Here is a 26,232-nt window from a genome sequence, read left to right on the forward strand (position 1 = left end):
AAACAGCTCTTCATTTTCTGGCTTTATTTTTATGATAACAAATTTGTTATCTGAAAAGTGTCCACAAAGCCAAGTATCTGATTAACATCTTTGTAGGGATGGTTTTTCACCTATTACTAAATTAAACTTGCTTCATTGGAAAGGCAGCAAGATGCATCCTCATTTCAATATCTACGGAAATAATACAGGTTGACACCAGGAAACATTAACGCCACTGCATCTTTGCTGTTTTCTCATGTGGAAGTCTGTTTAATGTGAAAACAAGGTGATATCTAATTAGCACACAGGTAAGGAATTAAGAAAATCTTTATTTAAGGGTGAAGATGTTTCTCACAAAATCGTTGCCCCAATGCATCATTGAAATTCAAGCTGGAAAGATGATTTTAATATATCACTTGTACATTTTGTATTGCTCTTCTGGTGACAATGTAGTTTGTTTTTGTCAATTACCATTTTAATAATCGGGTAAAGAAAATTAATTGGATTTTTGAAAGAAAACAATACTGTCAATATACTATTAAAACAAATTAAAATGGTAAAAGTTATTGTACTTTAAGTAAAAATAAAAGAGCAAAAATATCAATCCCAGTTTTGGATTACTTTAATTAACAAAAAAAAATGCATATAGCAGAGGATAGTTTCAATCTGCCTACCTCTGGGTTATGGACCCAGCATGCTTCCATTACAGTACTCTGCTGCACATGTAAGTGCAAGAGATCCTGAAGCACTCACTCATCATGGGAAAGTACCAATGTGTTTCTTCATTGGTTGATGGAAGAAACATCTTACAAAAACTCTCCACATTATTGACTTTTTAAAATGTTTCTAGGAATCGTTCTAGATGAATGCTTATTAGCCTTTGTCAGTATGGACTTTTGCAAAGTGTTGCTGTGGCGCAATCAGTTAGTGTGTAAGGCTATTAACCAAAAGGTTGGTGGTTCTATCCCACCCAGGGACTTAATTGACCTTGTTATCAGATTTTGGTGATCTTTAAGTAGACAAGTCAAAATTTCAAACCCCCTGTTATGGTGTAGGGTACCTGGCCTTCTCTGATGTAATCAGAGTTAGATTTGATTCAGTGAATTTATAAAAACAGCTAGGAAGCACAATTTAGCAGTGGGTTGCAGAGAAAAAGAAATATGCTGGCAGAAAAATCCAATTGAGTGATTAAACAGCTCTTCATTTTCTGGCTTTATTTTATGCTAACAAATTTGTGCTCTGAAAAGTGTCCACAAAGCCAAGTATCTGATTAACACCTTTGTAGGGATGGTTTTTCACCTATTATTAAATTAAACTTGCTTCATTGGAAAGGCAGCAAGTGATGTCATCCAAGCAGTGGGTCAAAGTTGGCTTCAAACCTCGTCTGCTTATGAAAAGAGAAAAGGGGTATGCAGGGCATGGCGGCCTTTTGCGGTGCTTGGATGACCCCTAGTTCGCATTAAATAATGCAGTCGAGTTTCCCACATTTGGGGAAATCACAGGGGTCAGCATACCAAGAATGCAATGAATGAAACGCTCCCTGGGAGAACAGTCTTCATGACCATGGTATCTCCTATGCAAAATAAGTATGATTTGGGATAGGGCTGGGGAGGGCCTCTGCTCAGGCACATCTCTGTCAAGTAAAGGAGATTCAACTGAGGCAGCACAAGGGAACTCTCATCTGGGGACAACAACTGCAGGGAGAACACATATTCTCAGATGAACATGGGAGGGCAGAAGGCTGCCTAATACTGAAGCACCCCCAAACAACAAACCAAATGCAACAACTAGTGCAAGCATTCCTGGGGGAAGGCCTGCAGCAGATGGATTTGCATATGGCGATGTCATCCAAGCAGTGGGTCAAAGTTGGCTTCAACCCTCGTCTGCATATGAAAAGAGAAAAGGGGCGTGCAGGGCATGGCGGCCTTTTGCGGCACTTGGATGACCCCTAGTTCACATTTCTTGCAGCAGCTGGGCACTGTAACAGCTCCAGAGCTGCTCTGTAAGGCAAGTAAAAGGGTGTGGGCCCTGCAGCACTACCTGTAGTTCGCATTGTGCAAGACCCCTAGTTCGCATTAAACACCCCCACCCTCCTTCGGTGTGGGGCTCATGTTGGCCATGCCCCAGCCCCTGAAGCATTCACGCTGATTTCTTGCAGCAGCTGGGCACTGTAACAGCTCAAGAGCTGCTCTGTAAGGCAAGTAAAAGGGTGTGGGCCCTGCAGCACTACCTGTAGTTTGCATTGTGCTTTGGAAGGCACAAAGTAAGCAGAGGGGAGGAGAAGTCAGGATAGTGCACAAGGGTATAGACGGGAGGGGCTCAAGAAAAAAGAAGTGGAAACAGACAGCAAACTAGGCTTCCAATGCACAATGCAAACTACAGGTAGTGCTGCAGGGCCCACACCCTTTTACTTGCCTTACAGAGCAGCTCTGGAGCTGTTTAATCACTCAATTGGATTTTTCTGCCAGCATAATTTTTCTCTTACGTCCTAGAGGATGCTGGGGACTCCGTAAGGACCATGGGGGATAGACGGGCTCCGCAGGAGACATGGGCACTTTAAGAAAGACTTTAGATCTGGGTGTGCACTGGCTCCTCCCTCTATGCCCCTCCTCCAGACCTCAGTTTACTACTGTGCCCAGTGGAGACTGGGTGCTTTTCAGGGAGTTCTCCTGAGTTTCCTGACAGAAAGTATATTTGTTAGATTTTTTTATTTTCAGGGAGCCTGCTGGCAACAGACTCTCTGCATCGAGGGGCGGAGGGGAGAGATGCACACCTACTTCTGTGAGTTGATAGGCTCTGCTTCTTAGGCTACTGTACAGCATTAGCTCCAGAGGGATCGGTACGCAGGTCTCACCCTCGCCGTCCGTCCCAGCGCCGCGCCGCCGTCCCCCTCGCAGAGCCGGAAGATAGAAGCCGGGTGAGTATGAGAAGAAAAGAAGACTTCAGAGGCGGCGGAAGACTTCATGATCTTCACTGAGGTAACGCACAGCAGTAAAGCTGTGCTCCATTGCTCCCATACACCTCTCACACGGCAGTCAGTGTAAGGGTGAAGGGCGCAGGGGGACGCCCTGGGCAGCAATATAGACCTCTCTTTGGCAAATTAAATATATATGCAGCTAGGCACTGTATATATATATATAAGAGCCCCCGCCATTTTTTTACTATATTTGAGCGGGACAGAAGCCCGTCGCTGAGGGGGTGGGGCTTCTCCCTCAGCACTCACCAGCGCCATTTTCTCCACGGCACCGCTGAGGGGAAGCTCCACGGACTCTCCCCTGCTTATACCACGGTAGAAAGAGGGTCTTAAAGAAGAGGGGGGCACATAATTAGGCGCATATATATATGGAAATACAGCGCTACTGGGTAAACATAAAATTATTGTGTTTTTTTCCTGGGTCATATAGCGCTGGGGTGTGTGCTGGCATACTCTCTCTCTCTGTCTCTCCAAAGGGCCTTGTTGGGGAACTGTCCTCAGATAAGAGGATTCCCTGAGTGTATGGTGTGTCGGTACACGTGTGTCGACATGTCTGAGGTAGAAGGCTCTCCTAGAGAGGAGCAGGAGCAAATTAATGTGGTGTCTCCATCGACAACGCCGACACCTGACTGGATGGATATGTGGAATGTTTTAAGTGCTAATGTAAACTTATTACACAAGAGATTAGACAAAGCTGAAGCTAGGGAACAGTCAGGGAGTCAACCCATGCCTGTCCCTATGTCGCAGGGACCTTCGGGTCTCAAAAGCGCCCACTATCCCAAATAGTTGACACAGATACCGACACGGATTCTGACTCCAGTGTCGACTACTATGATGCAAAGTTACAGCCAAAATTGGCTAAATGTATTCGATATATGATTATTGCACTAAAAGATGTTTTGCACATCACAGAGTCCCCTGTCCCTGACACGAGGGTACACATGTATAAGGGAAAGAAACCTGAGATAACCTTTCCCCCCTCACATGAGTTGAACGAATTATGTGAAAAAGCTTGGGAATCTCCAGACAAAAAGCTGCAGATTCCCAAAAGGATTCTTATGGCGTATCCTTTCCCGCCAATGGACAGGATACGGTGGGAATCCTCCCCTAGGGTGGATAAAGCATTGACACGCTTATCCAAAAAGGTAGCGCTGCCATCCCAGGATACGGCTACCATCAGGGACCCTGCTGACCGCAAGCAGGAGGTTACCCTAAAGTCCATTTACACACATTCTGGTACCTTACTCAGACCGGCAATTGCGTCGGCCGGGGTTGTAGCGCGGTGGCAGCATGGACAGATACCTTATCAGCAGAGATTGAGACCCTAGATAAGGATGCTATGTTATTGACCATAGGGCATATAAAAGATGCTGTCCTATATATGAGAGATGCTCAAAGTGACATTAGTCTACTGGGTTCTAGAATAAACGCTATGTCGATTTCTGCTAGATGAGTCCTATGGACCCGGCAATGGACAGGTGATGCCGACTCAAAAAGGCATATGGAGGTTTTACCTTACAGGGATGAGGAATTGTTTGGGGAAGGTCTCTCGGACCTAGTCTCCACAGCTACAGCTGGTAAATCAAATTTTTTGCCTTATATTCCCTCACAGCCTAAGAAAGCACCACATTATCAAATGCAGTCCTTTCGATCACAGAGAAACAAGAAAGTACGAGGTGCGTCGTTTCTTGCCAGAGGTAAGGGCAGAGGGAAGAAGCTGCACAACACAGCTAGTTCCCAGGAACAGAAGTCCTCCCCGGCCTCTACAAAATCCACTGCATGACGCTGGGGCTCCGCTAAAGGAGTCCGCCCAGTTGGGGGCACGTCTTCGAGTTTTCAGCCACATCTGGGTTCATTCGCAGGTGGATCCCTAGGCAATAGAAATTGTTTCTCAGGGTTACAAGCTGAAATTCGAAGAGGTGCCTCCTCGCCGGTTTTTCAAATCGGCCCTACCATCTTCTCCCCAGGAAAGGGAGATAGTGTTAAATGCAATTCACAAATTGTATCTTCAACAGGTGGTGGTCAAGGTTCCCCTGCTTCAACAAGGAAAGGGAAATTATTCGACCCTGTTTGTAGTCCCAAAACCGGACGGTTTGGTCAGACCCATATTAAATTTAAAATCCCTGAACCTATACTTGAAAAGGTTCAAGTTCAAGATGGAATCGCTAAGAGCGGTCATCGCCAGCCTAGAAGGGGGGGATTTTATGATATCTCTGGACATAAAGGATGCATACCTTCATGTACTCATTTATCCACCTCATCAGGCGTACCTAAGATTTGCGGTACAGTATTGTCATTACCAATTTCAGACGTTGCCGTTTGGTCTCTCCAGAATTTTCTCCAAGAATTTTCACCAAGGTAATGACGGAAATTATGGTGCTCCTGCGAAAGCAAGGTGTCACAATTATCCCGTACTTGAACGATCTCCTCATAAAAGCGAGATCAAGAGAGCAGTTGCTGAACAGCGTATAACTTTCACTGAAGGTGTTACAGCAACACGGCTGGATTCTCAATATCCCGAAGTCGCAGTTGGTTCCTACGACTCGTCTGACTTTGCTTGGGCATTATTCTGGATACGGACCAGAAAAGGGTTTATCTTCCGATAGAAAAGGCCCAGGAACTCATGACTCTGGTCAGGAACCTATTGAAACCAAAACAGGTGTCAGTGCATCACTGCACTCGAGTCCTGGGAATGATGGTGGCATCATACGAGGCCATTCCCTTCGGCAGGTTCTATGTGAGGATCTTGCAATGGGACCTACTGGACAAGTGGTCCGGGTCACATCTACAGATTCATCAGTTGATCACCCTGTCCCCCAGGGCCAGGGTATCTCTCCTGTGGTGGCTGCAGAGTGCTCACCTTCTAGAGGGCCGCAGGTTCGGCATTCAGGACTGGATCCTGGTGACCACGAACGCGAGCCTCCGAGGTTGGGGAGCAGCCACACAGGGAAGAAATTTCCAAGGTCTTTGGTCAAGTCAGGAGACTTGTCTTCACATCAACATCCTGGAGCTAAGGGCCATATACAACGCCCTATGTCAAGCGGAGACCTTACTTCGCGACCAACCAGTTCTGATCCAGTCAGACAACGTCACCGCAGTAGTTCATGTAAACCGCCAAGGCGGCACAAGGAGCAGAGTGGCGATGGCGGAAGCCACCAGAATTCTTCGCTGGGCGGAGAATCATGTAAGCGCACTGTCAGCAGTGTTCATTCCGGGAGTGGACAACTGGGAAGCAGACTTCCTCAGCAGACACAACCTACATCCAGGAGAGTGGGGACTCCATCAGGAAGTCTTCGCACAGATTGCAAGTCGGTGGGGACTGTTCCAGATAGACATGATGGCGTCCCGCCTCAACAAAAAGCTACAGAGGTATTGCACCAGGTCAAGAGACCCTCAGGCAGTAGCTGTAGACGCCCTAGTGACACCGTGGGTGTTCCGGTCGGTCTATGTATTTCCTCCTCTACCTCTCATACCCAAGGTGTTGATAATAGTAAGAAAAAGAGGAGTAAGAACAATTCTCATTGTTTCAGATTGGCCGCGAAGGACCTGGTATCCAGATCTGCAGGAAATGCTCACAGAAGATCCGTGGCCACTTCCTCTAAGACAGGACCTGTTGCAACAGGGGCCCTGTCTGTTCCAAGACTTACCGCGGCTGCGTTTGACGGCATGGCGGTTGAACGCCGGATCCTAGCGGAAAAGGGTATTCCAGATGAGGTCATTCCTACGCTAATAAAGGCTAGGAAGGACGTGACATCTAAACATTATCACTGTATATGGCGAAAATATGTTTCTTGGTGTGAGGCCAGGAATGCTCATACGGAAGAATTCCACCTGGGCCACTTCCTTCACTTCCTACAAACTGGAGTGAATTTGGGCCTAAAATTAGGCTCTATTAAGGTTCAGATTTTGGCCTTATCCATTTTCTTTCAAAAGGAATTGGCCTCTCTTCCTGAAGTAAGTACAAACTTTTGTGAAGGGAGTACTGCATATTCAGCCTCCTTTTGTACCTCCGGTGGTCCCTTGGGACCTTAACGTGGTGTTAAGGTTATGGTTTGAACCACTTAAAATGGTGGAGTTTAAATATCTCACTTGGAAGGTGGTCATGTTATTAGCCTTGGCTTCCGCTAGGCGAGTGTCGGAATTAGCAGCTTTATCACATAAAATCCCCTATCTGGTTTTCCATATGGATAGAGCGGAATTGCAGACCCGTCCTCAATTCCTGCTAAAAGTGGACTCATCCTTTCATATGAACCAACCTATCGTGATGCCTGTGGCTACGCGTGACTTGGAGGATTCCGAGTCCCTTGATGTGGTCAGGGCTTTGAAAATTTACGTGGCCAGAACGGCTAGAGTCAGAAAAACAGAAGCACTGTTTGTCCTGTATGCAGCCAACAAGATTGGCACCCCTGCTTCAAAGCAGACTATTGCTCTCTGGATCTGTAACACGATTCAGCAGGCGCATTCTATGGCGGGATTGCCGTTGCCTAATTCAGTCAAGGCCCATTCCACTAGGAAGGTGGGCTCTTCTTGGGCAGCTGCCCGAGGGGTCTCGGCACTACAGCTGTGCCGAGCTGCTACTTGGTCGGGTTCAAACACCTTTGCAAAGTTCTATAAGTTTGATACCCTGGCTGAGGAGGACCTCCTGTTTGCTCAATCGGTGCTGCAGAGTCATCCGCAGGAGCCCGTTTGGGAGCTTTGGTATAATCCCCATGGTCCTTACGGAGTCCCCAGCATCCTCTAGGACGTAAGAGAAAATAAGATTTTAAACCTACCGGTAAATCTTTTTCTCGTAGTCCGTAGAGGATGCTGGGTGCCCGTCCCAAGTGCGGACTACTTCTGCAAGACTTGTATATAGTTATTGCTTACATAAGGGTTATATGTTAGTTTTCATCGGTCTTGGACTGATGCTATGTTGTTTTCATACTGTTAACTGGGTAGTATATCACAAGTTATACGGTGTGATTGGTGTGGCTGGTATGAATCTTGACCTTGGATTAACAAAAATCCTTTCCTCGTACTGTCCGTCTCCTCTGGGCACAGTTTCTCTAACTGAGGTATGGAGGAGGGGCATAGAGGGAGGAGCCAGTGCACACCCAGATCTAAAGTCTTTCTTAAAGTGCCCATGTCTGCTGCGGAGCCCGTCTATCCCCCATGGTCCTTACGGAGTCCCCATCATCCTCTACGGACTACGAGAAAAAATTTTTACCGGTAGGTTTAAAATGTTATTTTTTTCTCTGCAACCCACTGCTAAATTGTGCTTCCTAGCTGTTTTTTATAAAATCACTTAATTAAATCTAACTCTGATTATGTCAGAGAAGGCCAGGTACCCTACACCATAAGAGGGGGTTTGAAATTTTGACTTGTCTACTTAAAGATCACCAAAATCTGATCACAAGGTCAATTACATCCCTGGGTGGGATTGAACCACCAACCTTTTGGTTAATAGCCCATGTAAGTGAAAGAGATCCTGAAGCACTCACTCATCATGGGAAAGTACCAATGTGTTTCTTACAAAAATTCTCCAGATTATTGACTTTTTAAAGTTTTTCTAGGAAACGTTCTAGATGAATGCTTATTAGCCTTTGTCAGTATCTACTTTTGCAAGGTGTCTATGTGGCGCAATCGGTTAGCATGTTTGGCTTTTAACCAAAAGGTTGGTGGTTCAATCCCACCCAGGGATGTATTTGACCTTGTAATCAGATTTTGGTGATCTTTAAGTAGACAAGTCAAAATTTCAAACCCCCTCTTATGGTGTAGGGTACCTGGCCTTCTCTGATGTAATCAGAGTTAGATTTGATTAAGTGATTTTATAAAAAACAGCTAGGAAGCACAATTTAGCAGTGGGTTGCAGAGAAAAAAAATTATGCTGGCAGAAAAGTCCAATTGAGTGATTAAACAGCTCTTCATTTTCTGATTTTATGTTTATGCTAACAAATTTGCTCTCTGAAAAGTGTCCACAAAGCCAAGTCTCTGATTAACACCTTTGTAGGAATGGTTTTTCACCTATTACTGAATTAAACTTGCTTCATTGGAAAGGCAGCAAGATGCATCCTCATTTCAATGTCTACTGAAATAATACAGGTTGACACCAGGAAACATAAACGTCACTGCATCCTTGCTGCTTCCTCATGGGGAAGTCTGTTTAATGTGAAAACAAGGTGATATCTAATCAGCACACAGGTAAGGAATTAAGAAAATCTTTCTTTATGGGTGAAGATGTTTCTCAAAAAATTGTTGCACCAAAGCATCATTGAAATTCAAGTGGAAAGATGATTTTAATATATCACTTGTACATTTTGTACTGCTCTTCTGGTGACAATGTAGTTTGTTTTTGTCAATTACCATTTTAATAATAGGGTAAAGAAAATTAAGTGGATTTTTGAAAGAAAACAATACTGTCAATATACTATTAAAACAAATTAAAATGGTAAAAGTTATTGTACTTTAAGTAAAAATAAAAGAGCCAAAATATCAATCCCAGTTTTGGATTACTTTAATTAACAAAAAACAATGCATATAGCAGAAGATAGTTTCAATCTGCCTACCTCTGGGTTATGGGCCCAGCATGCTTCCGTTGCAGTACTCTGCTGCTTATGTAAGTGCAAGAGATCCTGAAGCACTCACTCATCATGGGAAAGTAGCAATGTGTTTCTTACAAAAACTCTCCAGATTATTGACTTTTTAAAGTTTTTCTAGGAAACGTTCTAGATTGATGCTTATTAGCCTTTGTCAGAATAAACTTTTACGAGGTGTCTCTGTGGTGCAATCGGTTAGCATGTTTGGCTATTAACCAAAAGGTTGGTGGTTCAATCCCACCCAGGGATGTAATTGACCTTGTGATCAGATTTTGGTGATCTTTAAGTAGACAAGTCAAAATTTCAAACCCCCTCTTATGATGTAGGGTACCTGGCCTTCTCTGATGTAATCAGAGTTAGATTTGATTAAGTGATTTTATAAAAAACAGCTAGGAAGCACAATTTAGCAGTGGGTTGCAGAGAAAAAAAAATTATGCTGGCAGAAAAGTCCAATTGAGTGATTAAACAGCTCTTCATTTTCTGACTTTATTTTTATGCTAACAAATTTGCTCTCTGAAAAGTGTCCACAAAGCCAAGTCTCTGATTAACACCTTTGTAGGAATGTTTTTTCACCTATTACTGAATTAAACTTGCTACATTGGAAAGGCAGCAAGATGCATCCTCATTTCAATGTCTACTGAAATAATACAGGTTGACACCAGGAAACATAAACGTTACTGCATCCTTGCTGCTTTCTCATGTGGAAGTCTGTTTAATGTGAAAACAAGGTAATATCTAATCAGCACACAGGTAAGGAATTAAGAAAATCTTTCTTTATGGGTGAAGATGTTTCTCACAAAATTGTTGTCCCAATGCATCATTGAAATTCAAGATGGAAGATGATTTTAATATATCACTTGTACATTTTGCATTGCTCTTCTGGTGACAATGTAGTTTGTTTTTGTCAATTACCATTTCAGTAATAGGGTAAAGAAAATTAAGTGCATTTTTTAAAGAAAACAATGCTGTCAATATACTATTAAAACAAATTAAAATGATAAAAGTTATTGTACTTTAAGTAAAAATAAAAGAGCCAAAATATCAATCCCAGTTTTTGATTACTTTAATTATAAAAAAAAAATGCACATAGCAGAGGATAGTTTCGATCAATCGACCTCTGGGTTATGGGCCTAGCATCCTTCCATTGCACTACTCTGCTGCTCATGGAAGTCCGAGAGATCCTGAAGACTAAATTGATTAAAGGCCTAAAAGTACTGGACTATAAGGAAAGACTTACTAGGCTGAATATGTATACACTAGAAAAGAGGTGCCTAAGAGGAGATATTATTAATATCTTCAAATATGTAAAGATACATAACAAAGAGTTATCAGAGGAATTATTTATTAAAAGAACACGTGGTCACTCGCTGCGACTGGAGGAAAGTTCAGAACGCAATGGAGGAAAGGGTTCTTAACTGTTAGGGCAATCAGGATGTGGAATTCCCTGCCAGGGAAGGTGGTAATGGCGGACTCTGTAATTGGATTTAAAAAAGGAATGGATACATTTCTGAATGAAAAAGCTATCCAAGGTTATAATACTTAAAATATCAACAAGGTTAATCCGGGGGTAACATGAGTTATAGTAGCTAACTAGTCATAAAACATTATTCAGCAAGTATGTAGAATCATCACAACTTAAAACAGGTTGAACACGATGGGCAATTTGCCTCTATTCAACCTCAAAAACTATGTTACTATATGTTACTATATTACTGTAGTATACAGAACACCACAATGCAATGAGCAGTGATAGTGAGCACTGATGAGGATACTAGAACTGACACTGAGCAGCAAGATGCAGCACTGGACTATTAGTAATGTACTGTAGTATGCTGAGCACCACAATGCAGCACAAGACAATGAGCAGTGATACTGAGCACTGATGAGGATACTACTGAGAACTGACACTGAGCAGGAGAGACACACTACTAGTATTACTGAGCAGCAATAAGTAACCACTGATACTGAGCACTGATATTGAGATTTCCACTGAGAGAACATAGCCACGTCCTCTCCGCTCTCTCTTCAATGCACGAGTAAAAATGGCGGCAACGCGCAGCTCTATATATAATATCCGAATCTCGCGAGAATCCGACAGCGGGATGATGACATTTTCCCTTGTTCAGGTTTTCCGAGTCAGGCGGGAACAACCGAGCCTGCCTCAGACCAGTGTAAACAACGTGGAGTTCGTGGGGAATTCGGTTCTCGGAGAACCGAACCCGCTCCTCTCTACCTTATACCCATCAATTTTTTTTATTTTCAATCTAAGCCCCTGCAGTTTTCTGTAAGCATCTGCTTCGCTATCATGATCAACAAGTCACAAGGGCAAACACTCAGGGCTTGAGGCATAGATCTTTGGACCAGCTGCTACAAGCATGGCAGAGGTGTCACTATCACTGGTGACACCCAGAGAGGTGGCGAGGGAGATTGTAATGCAGTGCGTGCAAATAAGCAGCGCAATGGTAAAAAGGAGGCATGATTTCATAGGTAGGGGCGTGGCCTGGTGGCCTGAATCTACATTTTGTTGCTCCGGGTGTCCCGGGGGTTGGGGGCTGCACCCGGGGACTAGTGTGTAAGCGGTGCTGGCTCCTGCACAGTGACAGGGCATGGCCACCCAGTATGACACCTCCCTTCTTGACCATGCTGTAATTGCAGTCGCACTGCAGTTCAGCGTGATCATAAACAATGGTGTAGCCTCCTGCTGGTGCAGACTGTATGTGCGCGCAGGAAGCCGCCACCATTTTTGTGATCACAGCGGCTGAATGTGATGTCATACAGCCGCTGTGACCACGCCCCCTGTGTCTCCTCCATTGCAGACCCCATTTTGAAGCCTTGCCCCCGCACTGCTCCATCCCTGACTTGGAAATGGAGTGTTGCTGACCCCACTCTCCCCCCCTGCCCCGATTGACAGGCAGAGGCGATCGCATGCAGGCACATGCATATGCTCTTAGCAATTTTTGCAGTTGGATCGCTTATTGTGATTGCAATCCAACCTGAATCAGGCCCTATTACCTATCACAATGCGCTGCGGGCAGTACAAAATTGGGTTAATATAGGAGAAAAACCCCCAGACCTGTGCTCCTTAACTGTACCTGGTGGCTAGTGGAGCGGCTGCCCAGTAATCAGTGTCCACCCCAGTGCGCACACGGCCCACCCCCTACGGCCACGCTCCCCTTTATCAGCGGCCTCGTGATCCGGAAGGGCGGTGTGTGTGTGTGACTGACCTTAGGAAGAAACCGGAGCCTCCGCTGCAGTGACCCAGCAACCAGGGCACGGGAGTATACAGCGCCGCTGGGAGTGATGAAGCTGCAGTAAAGATGTCTATTAGACCTAGCCTGCTGCAGCCCTTGTAGATTATCATAAAACAAGTTCTTCTTTTCTTGTCAAAATTAATAGCTAAGAATAGGCTGCCTGAGGCAGGCCCCTGTTAAGTGGCCTGCTACTGAAGGCACCAACTACAAACTGAGCTCCCTGTTCATGGAAGCGGGGTTATAGAGGAGGATGCGCTGAGCATCTTGGGAACAGTCAAAAGCTTTGAGCCGGTTGGTGCCTCACATCAAGATCCTACTCTACACCCCAATGTGAATCCTTGTGGAGTCCAGTGTACCCCACAGAAGAAATTAATGTGTCACACCCATTGGCAGCAACCTAAGAATAGCTGCTGACGGGCACAATTGAGAAAGGAAGGGGGGGGGGCATTTGAATCCAGCACATAGATGCAATTCAAATATGTAATTTGTACCTTCCTATTTTAAAATATAATGGATGAACCTCACCCTGTGAGAACAATCTTCATGATCAAGAGATCTAATATGTAAAATAAGTATGAGTTGGGATAGGGCTGGGGAGGGTGGCAGCTCGGGCAGCCCCTCCCCCGTCAAGTTAAGGAGATTCAACTGAGGAAGCACAAGGGAACTCTCGTCTGGGGACAACAACTGCAGGGAGACCACATCTTTTCAGATGAACATGGGAGGGCGGAAGGCTGCCTAATACTTAAGCACCATCAAATATCAAACCATATCCAACAACTAGTACAAGCATTCCTGGGGGAAGGTCTGCAGCAGACGGATTTGCATACGGTGATGTCATCCAAGCAGTGGGCCAAAGTTGGCTGGAACCCTCATCTGCATATAAAAAGAGAAAAGGGGCATGCAGGGCATGGCGGCCTTTTGCAGTGCTTGGATGACCCCTAGTTCGCATTAAACACCCCCACCCTCCTTTGGTGTGGGGCTCATGTTGGCCATGCCCCATCCCCTGAAGCATTCATGCTGATTTCTTGCAACAGCTGGGCACTGTAACAGCTCCAGAGCTGCTCTGTAAGGCAAGTAAAAGGGTGTGGGCCCTGCAGCACCACCTGTAGTTCGCATTGTGCGTTGGAAGGCACAAAGTAAGCAGACGGGAGGAGAAGTCAGGATAGTACACAAGGGCATCCTTTTTTCTTAGTCCATAGAGGATGCTGGGGTCACATTAAGAACCATGGGGTATAGACGGGATCCGCAAGAGACATGGGCACTTTAAGACTTTCAAAGGGTGTGAACTGGCTCCTCCCTCTTTGCCCCTCCTCCAGAATCCAGTTATAGGAACTGTGCCCAGGGAGACGGACATTTCGAGGAAAGGATTTATTGTTAAACTAAGGTGAGCATCTTACCAGCTCACACCTTAAGCATGCCGCAGAACGTGGCATTCAACAGAACACAAGCCAACGGCATGAACAATTGCAGCAAAAAGCTGACCAGAACCATAACACAACATGTGTATAACCACAAGTAATAACTGCAGACACAGTATGGACTGGGACGGGTGCCCAGCATCCTCTACGTACTAAGAGAAAAGGATTTACCGGTAGGTATTAAAATCCTATTTTCTCATACGACCTAGAGGATGCTGGGGTCACATTAAGAACCATGGGGTTATACCAAAGCTCTTGAACGGGTGGGAGAGTGCGTACGACTCTGCAGCACCGAATGACCCAACTTGAGGTTATCATCAGCCAAGGTATCAAACTTGTAAAACTTAGCAAAAGTGTTTACTAAATAGCTGCTCTACAAAGTTGCAATGCCGAGACTCCCCGACCAGCTGCCCAGGATGAACCCACCTTTCTAGTAGAATGGGTCTTCACCTAATTCAGTAACGGCAATCCTGCCGTGGAATGAGCATGCTGAATCTTACCACAGATCCAGCGCATAATGGTCTGCATGGAAGCAGGACACCCAATCCTGTTGGGAGCATACAGGACAAACAGAGCCTCTGTTTTCCTAATCTGAACCGTTCTGGTGACATAAATTTTCAAAGTTCTGACCACAGCCAGAGACTTTGACTCAACGAAGGTGTCAGTGGCCAAAGACACCATGTGGAAAGATGAACCACCTTTGGCAGAAATTGTTGACGTGTCCTCAATTCTGCTCTATCTTCATGAAAGATCAAATAAAGGCTCTTGTGATACTGCATGGTTTGTACTGTTTTCCATGTGCTCCCAGATCTTTCAAGCAAGTAGCATGGTCAAGAAAGTTCTGTTTGAAAAGAAACAAACATTTACTGTCATTGTTATGCAAATAAACTTACATTAAAGCTAACAAGAAAGCACACTCGTTCTGTCTTTAAACTGATAAAAGAAACCCCAATAATATGGGGCATGCAAAAATTGAGATAAAACTCAGTTTTGCTCCTCTCCACGGAAATCTTTAATAAAAGGCGAAATATTTGTTAGTTCTGAAGAGAAACCAGAGCATGACCAAGATTCCACCTGTCGCCTGAGTGCCATGCCAGCAGTTCTCATTCAGCTCAAAGTGAGCACCCAATTTGAAAGAAAGAAAGCAGATTTCTCACCAGGCTTCCCCTTGCTATAAACATGGTTTGTACTCTTTTCCATGTGCTCCCAGATCTTTCAAACAATTAGTGTGGTCAAGAAAGTTCTGTTTGAAAAGAAACAAACATTTACTGTCATTTCTATGCAAATGAGCTTACATTAAAGCACACTCGTTCTATCTTTAAACCGATAAAATAAAACCCCAATAAGATGGGGCATGCAAAAATTGAGATAAAACTCAGTTTTGCTCCTCTCCACGGAAATCTTTAGTAAAAGGCGAAAGATTTGTTCGTTCTGAAGAGAAACCAGAGCATGACCAAGATTCTACCTGTCGCCTGAGTGCCATGCCAGCAGTCCTCATTCAGCTCAAAGTGAGCACCCAATTTGAAAGAAAGAAAGCAGATTTCTCACCAGGCTTCCCCTTGCTATAAACATGGTTTGTACTCTTTTCCATGTGCTCCCAGATCTTTCAAGCAATTAGTATAGTCAAGAAAGTTCTGTTTGAAAAGAAACAAACATTTACTGTCATTTCTATGCAAATGAGCTTACATTAAAGCACACTCGTTCTATCTTTAAACTGATAAAAGAAACCCCAATAAGATGGGGCATGCAAAAATTGAGATAAAACTCAGTTTTGCTCCTCTCCACGGAAATCTTTAATAAAAGGCGATAGATTTGTTCGTTCTGAAGAGAAACCAGAGCATGACTAAGATTCCACCTGTCGCCTGAGTGCCATGCCAGCAGTCCTCATTCAGCTCAAAATGAGCACCCAATTTGAAAGAAAGAAAGCAGATTTCTCACCAGACTTCCCCTTGCTATAAGCATGGTTTGTACTCTTTTCCATGTGCTCCCAGATCTTTCAAGCAATTAGTATGGTCAAGAAAGTTCTGCTTGAAAAGAAACAGACATTTATTGTCATTGTTATGCAAATAAACTTACATTAAAGCTAACAAGAAAGCACACTCGTTCTGTCTTTAATCTGATAAAAGAAACCCCAATAATATGGGGCATGCAAAAATTGAGATAAAGCTCAGTTTTGCTCCTCTCCACAGAAATCTTTAGTAAAAGGCGAAAGATTTGTTCGTTCTGAAGAGAAACCAGAGCATGACCAAGATTCCACCTGTCGCCTGAGTGCCGTGCCAGCAGTCCTCATTCAGATCAAAGTGAGCGCCCAATTTGAAAGAAAGCAGATTTCTCACCTGTCTTCTCCTTGCTATAAGCATGGTTTGTACTGTATTCCATGTGCTCCCAGATCTTTCAATCAAGTAGCATGGTCAAGAAAGTTCTGTTTGAAAAGAAACAAACATTTACTGTCATTTCTATGCAAATGAGCTTACATTAAAGCACACTCATTCTATCTTTAAACCGATAAAAGAAACCCCAAAAAGATGGGGCATGCAAAAATTGAGATAAAACTCGGTTTTGCTCCTCTCCACGGAAATCTTTAGTAAAAGGCGAAAGATTTGTTCGTTCTGAAGAGAAACCAGAGCATGACCAAGATTTTTATCTGAAAATATGTGTTCTCCCTGCAGTTGTTGTCCCCAGATGAGAGTTCCTTTGTGCTGACTCAGTTGAATCTCCTTTACTTGACAGGGGGATGCTCGAGCAGCGACCCTCCCCAGCTCTAGCCCAACTCCTACTTACCTGCCAGGTGAGATACTATGATCATGAAGGTGCTTCTCCCAGGGCAAGGCTCACCCATTGCACTCTGGGTGTGCTGCTTCTGCGATTTCCCCAAATGTGGGAAACTTGACTGCATAATTTGTGTTTCCCCTGGTCGGCTCTCGTATAATTCAGATCTCTTTGTCTCAGGTCTCTCTCCAGCCTAGTTTGCTGTCTGTTTCCACTTCTCTTTTCTTGAGCCGCTCCCTTCTATGCCCTTGCGCACTATCCTGACTTCTCCCGTCTGCTTACTTCGTGCCTTCCAACGCACAATGCAAACTACAGGTAGTGCTGCAGGGCCCACACCCTTTTACTTGCCTTACAGAGCGTCTCTGGAGCAGTTACAGTGCCCAGCTGCTGCAAGAAATCAGCTTGAAATCTTCAGGGGCTGGGGCATAGCCAACATGAGCCCCACACCGAAGGAGGGTGGAGGTGTGTAATGCGAACTAGGGGTCATCCAAGCGCCGCAAAAGGCCGCCATGCCCTGCACGCCCCTTTTCTCTTTTCATATGCAGATGAGGGTTGAAGCCAACTTTGACCCACTGTTTGGATGACATCACCATATGCAAATCCATCTGCTGCAGGCCTTCCCCCAGGAATGCTTGCACTAGTTGTTGCATTTGGTTTGTTGTTTGGGGGTGCTTCAGTATTAGGCAGCCTTCTGCCCTCCCATGTTCATCTGAAAATATGTGTTCTCCCTGCAGTTGTTGTCCCCAGATGAGAGTTCCCTTGTGCTGCCTCAGTTGAATCTCCTTTACTTGACAGAGATGTGCCTGAGCAGCGGCCCTCCCCAGCCCTATCCCAAATCATACTTATTTTGCATAGGCGATACCATGGTCATGAAGATTGTTCTCCCAGTGTGAGGTTCATTCATTGCATTCTGGGTATGCTGACCCCTGTGATTTCCCCAAATGTGGGAAACTCGACTGCATTATTTGTGGTAGTGGGGGACTGTGTTTGTGCTTTCCTCTGGTCAGCTCTGGTAAAAATCAGATTTCTTTATCTCAGATCTTCCTCTAGCCTTGTTCTTCTTTCGAGAGTTCCCTTGTGCTGCCTCAGTTGGATCTCTTTCTCTTGACAGGGGGGTACCCGAGCAGCGACCCTCCCCAGCTCTAGCCCAACTCCTACTTACCTGCCAGGTGAGATACTATGATCATGAAGGTGCTTCTCCCAGGGCAAGGCTCACCCATTGCACTCTGGTTGTGCTGCCCCTGCGATTTCCCCAAATGTGGGAAACTTGACTGCATAATTTGTGTTTCCCTTGGTCGGCTCTCGTATAATTCAGATCTCTTTGTCTCAGGTCTCTCTCCAGCCTAGTTTGCTGTCTGTTTCCACTTCTCTTTTCTTGAGCCGCTCCCTTCTATGCCCTTGCGCACTATCCTGACTTCTCCCGTCTGCTTACTTCGTGCCTTCCAACGCACAATGCAAACTACAGGTAGTGCTGCAGGGCCCACACCCTTTTACTTGCCGTACAGAGCAGCTCTGGAGCAGTTACAGTGCCCAGCTGCTGCAAGAAATCAGCTTGAATGCTTCAGGGGCTGGGGCATAGCCAACATGAGCCCCACACCGAAGGAGGGTGGAGGTGTGTAATGCGAACTAGGGGTCAGCCAAGCGCCGCAAAAGGCCGCCATGCCCTGCACGCCCCTTTTATCTTTTCATATGCAGACGAGGGTTGAAGCCAACTTTGACCCACTGCTTGGATGGCATCACCATATGCAAATCCATCTGCTGCAGGCCTTCCCCCAGGAATGCTTGCACTAGTTGTTGCATTTGGTTTGTTGTTTGGGGGTGCTTCAGTATTAGGCAGCCTTCTGCCCTCCCATGTTCATCTGAAAATATGTGTTCTCCCTGCAGTTGTTGTACCCAGATGAGAGTTCCCTTGTGCTGCCTCAGTTGAATCTCCTTTACTTGACAGAGATGCGCCTGAGCAGCGGCCCTCCCCAGCCCTATCCCAAATCATACTTATTTTGCATAGGAGAGACCATGGTCTTGAAGATTGTTCTCCCAGGGTGAGGTTCATTCATTGCATTCTGGGTATGCTGACCCCTGTGATTTCCCCAAATGTGGGAAACTCAACTGCATTATTTGTGGTAGTGGGGGACTGTGTTTGTGCTTTCCTCTGGTCAGCTCTGGTAAAAGTCAGATTTATTTGTTTCAGATCTTCCTCTAGCCTTGTTCTTCTTTCGAGAGTTCCCTTGTGCTGCCTCAGTTGGATCTCCTTCACTTGACAGGGGTGTGCCCGAGCAGCGACCCTCCCCAGCTCTAGCCCAACTTCTACTTACCTGCCAGGTGAGATACTATAATCATGAAGGTGCTTCTCCCAGGGCAAGGCTCACCCATTGCACTCTGGATGTGCTGCCCCTGCGATTTCCCCAAATGTGGGAAACTTGACTGCATAATTTGTGTTTCCCCTGGTCGGCTCTCGTATAATTCAGATCTCTTTGTCTCAGGTCTCTCTCCAGCCTAGTTTGCTGTCTGTTTCCACTTCTCTTTTCTTAAGCCGCTCCATTCTATGGCCTTGCGCACTATCCTTACTTCTCCCGTCTGCTTACTTTGTGCCTTCCAATACACAATGCAAACTACAGGTAGTGCTGCAGGGCCCACACCCTTTTACTTGCCGTACAGAGCAGCTCTGGAGCTGTTACAGTGCCCAGCTACTGCAAGAAATCAGCTTGAATGCTTCAGGGGCTGGGGCATAGCCAACATGAGCCCCACACCGAAGGAGAATGGAGGTGTTTAATGCGAACTAGGGGTCATCCAAGCGCCGCAAAAGGCCGCCATGCCCTGCACGCCCCTTTTCTCTTTTCATATGCAGACGAGGGTTGAAGCCAACTTTGACCCACTGCTTGGATGACATCACCATATGCAAATCCATCTGCTGCAGGCCTTCCCCCAGGAATGCTTGCACTAGTTGTTGCATTTGGTTTGTTGTTTGGGGGTGCTTCAGTATTAGGCAGCCTTCTGCCCTCCCATGTTCATCTGAAAATATGTGTTCTCCCTGCAGTTGTTGTCCCCAGATGAGAGTTCCCTTATGCTGCCTCAGTTGAATCTCCTTTACTTGACAGAGATGTGCCTGAGCAGCGGCCCTCCCCAGCCCTATCCCAAATCATACTTATTTTGCATAGGAAATACCATGGTCATGAAGATTATTCTCCCAGTGTGAGGTTCATTCATTGCATTCTGGGTATGCTGACCCCTGTGATTTCCCCAAATGTGGGAAACTCGACAGCATTATTTGTGGTAGTGGGGGACTGTGTTTGTGTTTTCCTCTGGTCAGCTCTGGTAAAAGTCAGATTTCTTTGTCTCAGATCTTCCTCTAGCCTTGTTCTTCTTTCGAGAATTCCCTTGTGCTGCCTCAGTTGGATCTCCTTCACTTGACAGGGGGGTACCCGAGCAGCGACCCTCCCCAGCTCTAGCCCAACTCCTACTTACCTGCCAGGTGAGATACTATGATCACGTAGGTGCTTCTCCCAGGGCAAGGCTCACCCATTGCACTCTGGGTGTGCTGCTCCTGCGATTTCCCCAAATGTGGGAAACTTGACTGCATAATTTGTGTTTCCCCTGGTCGGCTCTCGTATAATTCAGATCTCTTTGTCTCAGGTCTCTCTCCAGCCTAGTTTGCTGTCTGTTTCCACTTCTCTTTTCTTAAGCCGCTCCATTCTATGGCCTTGCGCACTATCCTTACTTCTCCCGTCTGCTTACTTTGTGCCTTCCAATGCACAATGCAAACTACAGGTAGTGCTGCAGGGCCCACACCCTTTTACTTGCCGTACAGAGCAGCTCTGGAGCTGTTACAGTGCCCAGCTACTGCAAGAAATCAGCTTGAATGCTTCAGGGGCTGGGGCATAGCCAACATGAGCCCCACACCGAAGGAGGGTGGAGGTGTTTAATGCGAACTAGGGGTCATCCAAGCGCCGCAAAAGGCCGCCATGCCCTGCACGCCCCTTTTCTCTTTTCATATGCAGACAAGGGTTGAAGCCAACTTTGACCCACTGCTTGGATGACATCACCATATGCAAATCCATCTGCTGCAGGCCTTCCCCCAGGAATGCTTGCACTAGTTGTTGCATTTGGTTTGTTGTTTGGGGGTGCTTCAGTATTAGGCAGCCTTCTGCCCTCCCATGTTCATCTGAAAATATGTGTTCTCCCTGCAGTTGTTGTCCCCAGTGAGAGTTCCCTTATGCTGCCTCAGTTGAATCTCCTTTAATTGACAGAGATGTGCCTGAGCAGCGGCCCTCCCCAGCCCTATCCCAAATCATACTTATTTTGCATAGGAGATACCATGGTCATGAAGATTATTCTCCCAGTGTGAGGTTCATTCATTGCATTCTGGGTATGCTGACCCCTGTGATTTCCCCAAATGTGGGAAACTCGACAGCATTATTTGTGGTAGTGGGGGACTGTGTTTGTGTTTTCCTCTGGTCAGCTCTGGTAAAAGTCAGATTTCTTTGTCTCAGATCTTCCTCTAGCCTTGTTCTTCTTTCGAGAATTCCCTTGTGCTGCCTCAGTTGGATCTCCTTCACTTGACAGGGGGGTACCCGAGCAGCGACCCTCCCCAGTTCTAGCCCAACTCCTACTTACCTGCCAGGTGAGATACTATGATCACGTAGGTGCTTCTCCCAGGGCAAGGCTCACCCATTGCACTCTGGGTGTGCTGCTCCTGCGATTTCCCCAAATGTGGGAAACTTGACTGCATAATTTGTGTTTCCCCTGGTCGGCTCTCGTATACTTCAGATCTCTTTGTCTCAGGTCTCTCTCCAGCCTAGTTTGCTGTCTGTTTCCACTTCTCTTTTCTTAAGTGCCTTCCAATGCACAATGCAAACTACAGGTAGTGCTGCAGGGCCCACACCCTTTTACTTGCCGTACAGAGCAGCTCTGGAGCTGTTACAGTGCCAAGCTGCTGCAAGAAATCAGCTTGAATGCTTCAGGGGCTGGGGCATAGCCAACATGAGCCCCACACCGAAGGAGGGTGGGGGTGTTTAATGCGAACTAAGGGTCATCCAACGCCGCAAAAGGCCGCCATGCCCTGCATACCCCTTTTCTCTTTTCATATGCAGATGAGGGTTCCAGCCAACTTTGGCCCACTGCTTGGATGACATCACCGTATGCAAATCCGTCTTCTGCAGAACTTCCCCCAGGAATGCTTGTACTAGTTGTTGCATTTGGTTTGTTGTTTGGGGGTGCTTCAGTATTAGGCAGCCTTCTGCCCTCCCATGTTCATCTGAAAATATGTGTTCTCCCTGCAGTTGTTGTCCCCAGATGGGAGTTCCCTTGTGCTGCCTCAGTTGAATCTCCTTTACTTGACAGAGATGTGCCTGAGCAGCGGCCCTCCCCAGCCCTATCCCAAATCATACTTATTTTGCATAGGAGATACCATGGTCATGAAGATTGTTCTCCGAGGGTGAGGTTCATTCATTGCATTTTGGGTATGCTGACCCCTGTGATTTCCCCAAATGTGGGAAACTCGACTGCATTATTTGTGGTAGTGGGGGACTGTGTTTGTGCTTTCCTCTGGTCAGCTCTGGTAAAAGTCAGATTTCTTTGTCTCAGATCTTCCTCTAGCCTTGTTCTTCTTTCGAGAGTTCCCTTGTGCTGCCTCAGTTGGATCTCCTTCACTTGACAGGGGGGTACCCGAGCAGCAACCCTCCCCAGCTCTAGCCCAACTCCTACTTACCTGCCAGGTGAGATACTATGATCATGAAGGTGCTTCTCCCAGGGCAAGGCTCACCCATTGCACTCTGGGTGTGCTGCTCCTGCGATTTCCCCAAATGTGGGACACTTGACTGCATAATTTGTGTTTCCCCTGGTCGGCTCTCATATAATTTAGATCTCTTTGTCTCAGGTCCCTCTCCAGCCTAGTTTGCTGCCTGTTTCCACTTCTCTTTTCTTGAGCCGCTCCCTTCTATGCCCTTGTGCACTATCCTGACTTCCCCGTCTGCTTACTTTGTGCCTTCCAACGCACAATGCAAAATACAGGTAGTGCTGCAGGGCCCACACCCTTTTACTTGCTTTACAGAGCAGCTCTGGAGCTGTTACAGTGCCCAGCTGCTGCAAGAAATCAGCTTGAATGCTTCAGGGGCTTGGGCATAGCCAACATGAGCCCCACACCGAAGGAGGGTGGAGGTGTTTAATGCGAACTAGGGGTCATCCAAGCACCGCAAAAGGCCGCCATGCCCTGCACACCCCTTTTTTATTTTCATATGCAGACGAGGGTTGAAGCCAACTTTGACCCACTGCTTGGATGACATCACCATATGCAAATCCATCTGCTGCAGGCCTTCCCCCAGGAATGCTTGCACTAGTAGTTGCATTTGGTTTGTTTTTTGGGGGTGCTTCAGTATTAGGCAGCCTTCTGCCCTCCCATGTTCATCTGAAAATATGTGTTCTCCCTGCAGTTGTTGTCCCCAGATGAGAGTTCCCTTGTGCTGCCTCAGTTGAATCTCCTTTACTTGACAGAGATGTGCCTGAGCAGCGGCCCTCCCCAGCCCTATCCCAAATCATACTTATTTTGCATAGGAGATACCATGGTCATGAAGATTGTTCACCCAGGGTGAGGTTCATTCATTGCATTCTGGGTATGCTGACCCCTGTGATTTCCCCAAATGTGGGAAACTCGACTGCATTATTTGTGGTAGTGGGGGACTGTGTTTGTGCTTTCCTCTGGTCAGCTCTGGTAAAAGTCAGATTTCTTTGTCTCAGATCTTCCTCTAGCCTTGTTCTTCTTTCGAGAGTTCCCTTGTGCTGCCTCAGTTGGATCTCCTTCACTTGACAGGGGGTGCCCGAGCAGCAATCCTCCACAGCTCTAGCCCAACTCCTACTTACCTGCCAGGTGAGATACTATGATCTTCACTGTTAGGGCAATCAGGATGTGGAATTCCCTGCCAGGGAAGGTGGTAATGGCGGACTCTGTAATTGGATTTAAAAAAGGAATGGATACATTTCTGAATGAAAAAGCTATCTAAGGTTATAATACTTAAAATATCAACATGGTTAATCCGGGGGTAACATGAGTTATAGTAGCTAACTAGTCATAAAACATTATTCAGCAAGTATGTAGAATCATCACAACTTAAAACAGGTTGAACACGATGGGCAATTTGCCTCTATTCAACCTCAAAAACTATGTTACTATATGTTACTATATTACTATGTTACTGTAGTATACAGAACACCACAATGTAATGAGCAGTGATAGTAAGCACTGATGAGGATACTAAAACTGACACTGAGCAGCAAGATGCAGCACTGGACTATTAGTAATGTACTGTAGTATGCTGAGCACCACAATGCAGCACAAGACAATGAGCAGTGATACTGAGCACTGATGAGGATACTACTGAGAACTGACACTGAGCAGGAGAGACACACTACTAGTATTACTGAGCAGCAATAAGTAACCACTGATACTGAGCACTGATATGGAGATTTCCACTGAGAGAACATAGCCACGTCCTCTCCGCTCTCTCTTCAATGCACGAGTAAAAATGGCGGCAACGCGCAGCTCTTTATATGGAATCCGAATCTCGCGAGAATCCGACAGCGGGATGATGACATTTTCCCTTGTTCAGGTTTTCCGAGTCAGGCGGGAACAACCGAGCCTGCCTCGGACCAGTGTAAACCACGTGGAGTTCGTCGGGAATTCGGTTCTCGGAGAACCGAACCCGCTCCTCTATATATACTATATTACTATGTTACTGTAGTATACAGAACACCACAATGCAATGAGCAGTGATAGTGAGCACTGATGAGGATACTAGAACTGACACTGAGCAGCAAGATGCAGCACTGGACTATTAGTAATGTACTGTAGTATGCTGAGCACCACAATGCAGCACAAGACAATGAGCAGTGATACTGAGCACTGATGAGGATACTACTGAGAACTGACACTGAGCAGGAGAGACACACTACTAGTATTACTGAGCAGCAATAAGTAACCACTGATACTGAGCACTGATATTGAGATTTCCACTGAGAGAACATAGCCACGTCCTCTCCGCTCTCTCTTCAATGCACGAGTAAAAATGGCAGCAACGCGCAGCTCTTTATATGGAATCCGAATCTCGCGAGAATCCGACAGCGGGATGATGACATTTTCCCTTGTTCAGGTTTTCCGAGTCAGGCGGGAACAACCGAGCCTGCCTCGGACCAGTGTTAACCACGTGGAGTTCGTGGGGAATTCGGTTCTCGGAGAACCGAACCCGCTCCTCTCTACCTTATACCCATCAATTTTTTTATTTTCAGTCTAAGCCCCTGCAGTTTTCTGTAAGCATCTGCTTCGCTATGATGATCAACAAGTCACAAGGGCAAACACTCAGGGCTTGAGGCGTAGATCTTAGGACCAGCTGCTACAAGCATGGCAGAGGTGTCACTATCACTGGTGAGACCCAGAGAGGTGGCGAGGGAGATTGTAATGCAGTGCGCGCAGATAAACAGCGCAATGGTAAAAAGGAGGCATGGTTTCATAGGTAGGGGCGTGGCCTGGTGGCCTGAATCTACATTTTGTTGCTCCGGGAGTCCCGGGGGTTGGGGGCTGCACCCGGGGACTAGTGTGTGAGCGGTGCTGGCTCCTGCACAGTGACAGGGCATGGCCACCCAGCATGACGCCTCCCTTCTTGACCATGCTGTAATTGCAGTCGCACTGCAGTTCAGCGTGATCATAAAAAATGGTGTAGGCTCCTGCTGGTGCAGACTGTAGAGAAAAGCTGCTGTGACCACGCCCCCTGTGTCTCCTCCGTTGCAGACCCCATTTTGAAGCCTTGCCCCCGGACTAAGAGAAAAGAATGCCCTTGCGCACTATCCTGACTTCTCCTCCCGTCTGCTTAATTTGTGCCTTCCAACGCACAATGCGAACAACAGGTGGTGCTGCAGGGCCCACACTCTTTTACTTGCCTTACAGAACAGCTCTGGAGCTGTTACAGTGCCCAGCTGCTGCAAGAAATCAGCTTGAATGCTTCAGGGGATGGGGCATGGCCAACATGAGCCCCACACCAAAGGAGGGTGGGGGTGTTTAATGCGAACTAGGGGTCATCCAAGCACTGCAAAAGGCCGCCATGCCCTGCATGCCCCTTTTCTCTTTTCATATGCAGATGAGGGTTCCAGTCAACTTTGGCCCACTGCTTGGATAACATCACCATATGCAAATCCGTCTGCTGCAGACCTTCCCCCAAGAGTGCTTGTACTAGTTGTTGCATATGGTTTGATATTTGATGGTGCTTCAGTATTAGGCAGCCTTC

General features: G+C 46.2%; 17 non-coding genes and 2 pseudogenes across 17 annotated transcripts; 13 read left to right on the forward strand and 6 right to left on the reverse strand.

The window, feature by feature from the left end:
* Positions 1 to 1,390: 1,390 nt before the first annotated feature.
* On the reverse strand, positions 1,391 to 1,569 carry LOC135017552 (U1 spliceosomal RNA; annotated as a pseudogene).
* An 8,135-nt stretch (positions 1,570 to 9,704) lies between these two features.
* On the forward strand, positions 9,705 to 9,778 carry TRNAN-AUU (transfer RNA asparagine (anticodon AUU)). The gene has a single exon. It is a non-coding gene; the product is annotated as a tRNA-Asn (tRNA).
* A 5,363-nt stretch (positions 9,779 to 15,141) lies between these two features.
* On the reverse strand, positions 15,142 to 15,257 carry LOC135017589 (U5 spliceosomal RNA). The gene has a single exon (XR_010215386.1). It is a non-coding gene; the product is annotated as a U5 spliceosomal RNA (small nuclear RNA).
* A 275-nt stretch (positions 15,258 to 15,532) lies between these two features.
* On the reverse strand, positions 15,533 to 15,648 carry LOC135017558 (U5 spliceosomal RNA). Its single transcript, XR_010215356.1, has one exon. It is a non-coding gene; the product is annotated as a U5 spliceosomal RNA (small nuclear RNA).
* Positions 15,649 to 15,922: 274 nt separating this feature from the next.
* LOC135017584 (U5 spliceosomal RNA) lies at positions 15,923 to 16,038 on the reverse strand. The gene has a single exon (XR_010215381.1). It is a non-coding gene; the product is annotated as a U5 spliceosomal RNA (small nuclear RNA).
* A 286-nt stretch (positions 16,039 to 16,324) lies between these two features.
* On the reverse strand, positions 16,325 to 16,440 carry LOC135017563 (U5 spliceosomal RNA). The gene has a single exon (XR_010215361.1). It is a non-coding gene; the product is annotated as a U5 spliceosomal RNA (small nuclear RNA).
* Positions 16,441 to 16,710: 270 nt separating this feature from the next.
* LOC135017560 (U5 spliceosomal RNA) lies at positions 16,711 to 16,826 on the reverse strand. Its single transcript, XR_010215358.1, has one exon. It is a non-coding gene; the product is annotated as a U5 spliceosomal RNA (small nuclear RNA).
* A 144-nt stretch (positions 16,827 to 16,970) lies between these two features.
* On the forward strand, positions 16,971 to 17,133 carry LOC135017474 (U1 spliceosomal RNA). Its single transcript, XR_010215294.1, has one exon. It is a non-coding gene; the product is annotated as a U1 spliceosomal RNA (small nuclear RNA).
* A 671-nt stretch (positions 17,134 to 17,804) lies between these two features.
* LOC135017320 (U1 spliceosomal RNA) lies at positions 17,805 to 17,968 on the forward strand. The gene has a single exon (XR_010215149.1). It is a non-coding gene; the product is annotated as a U1 spliceosomal RNA (small nuclear RNA).
* A 152-nt stretch (positions 17,969 to 18,120) lies between these two features.
* Positions 18,121 to 18,283, forward strand: LOC135017487 (U1 spliceosomal RNA). The gene has a single exon (XR_010215307.1). It is a non-coding gene; the product is annotated as a U1 spliceosomal RNA (small nuclear RNA).
* Positions 18,284 to 18,954: 671 nt separating this feature from the next.
* Positions 18,955 to 19,118, forward strand: LOC135017541 (U1 spliceosomal RNA). The gene has a single exon (XR_010215347.1). It is a non-coding gene; the product is annotated as a U1 spliceosomal RNA (small nuclear RNA).
* A 152-nt stretch (positions 19,119 to 19,270) lies between these two features.
* LOC135017508 (U1 spliceosomal RNA) lies at positions 19,271 to 19,433 on the forward strand. Its single transcript, XR_010215321.1, has one exon. It is a non-coding gene; the product is annotated as a U1 spliceosomal RNA (small nuclear RNA).
* A 671-nt stretch (positions 19,434 to 20,104) lies between these two features.
* LOC135017377 (U1 spliceosomal RNA) lies at positions 20,105 to 20,268 on the forward strand. Its single transcript, XR_010215206.1, has one exon. It is a non-coding gene; the product is annotated as a U1 spliceosomal RNA (small nuclear RNA).
* A 152-nt stretch (positions 20,269 to 20,420) lies between these two features.
* Positions 20,421 to 20,583, forward strand: LOC135017476 (U1 spliceosomal RNA). Its single transcript, XR_010215296.1, has one exon. It is a non-coding gene; the product is annotated as a U1 spliceosomal RNA (small nuclear RNA).
* A 670-nt stretch (positions 20,584 to 21,253) lies between these two features.
* LOC135017356 (U1 spliceosomal RNA) lies at positions 21,254 to 21,417 on the forward strand. Its single transcript, XR_010215184.1, has one exon. It is a non-coding gene; the product is annotated as a U1 spliceosomal RNA (small nuclear RNA).
* A 152-nt stretch (positions 21,418 to 21,569) lies between these two features.
* LOC135017479 (U1 spliceosomal RNA) lies at positions 21,570 to 21,732 on the forward strand. The gene has a single exon (XR_010215299.1). It is a non-coding gene; the product is annotated as a U1 spliceosomal RNA (small nuclear RNA).
* A 614-nt stretch (positions 21,733 to 22,346) lies between these two features.
* LOC135017506 (U1 spliceosomal RNA) lies at positions 22,347 to 22,510 on the forward strand. Its single transcript, XR_010215320.1, has one exon. It is a non-coding gene; the product is annotated as a U1 spliceosomal RNA (small nuclear RNA).
* Positions 22,511 to 22,662: 152 nt separating this feature from the next.
* On the forward strand, positions 22,663 to 22,804 carry LOC135017497 (U1 spliceosomal RNA; annotated as a pseudogene).
* Positions 22,805 to 23,495: 691 nt separating this feature from the next.
* On the forward strand, positions 23,496 to 23,659 carry LOC135017273 (U1 spliceosomal RNA). Its single transcript, XR_010215103.1, has one exon. It is a non-coding gene; the product is annotated as a U1 spliceosomal RNA (small nuclear RNA).
* The last annotated feature ends 2,573 nt before the right edge of the window (positions 23,660 to 26,232 follow it).

This window comes from Pseudophryne corroboree, unplaced genomic scaffold (assembly GCF_028390025.1).
Source record: "Pseudophryne corroboree isolate aPseCor3 unplaced genomic scaffold, aPseCor3.hap2 scaffold_316, whole genome shotgun sequence".
Classification (NCBI taxonomy): Eukaryota; Metazoa; Chordata; class Amphibia; order Anura; family Myobatrachidae; genus Pseudophryne; species Pseudophryne corroboree.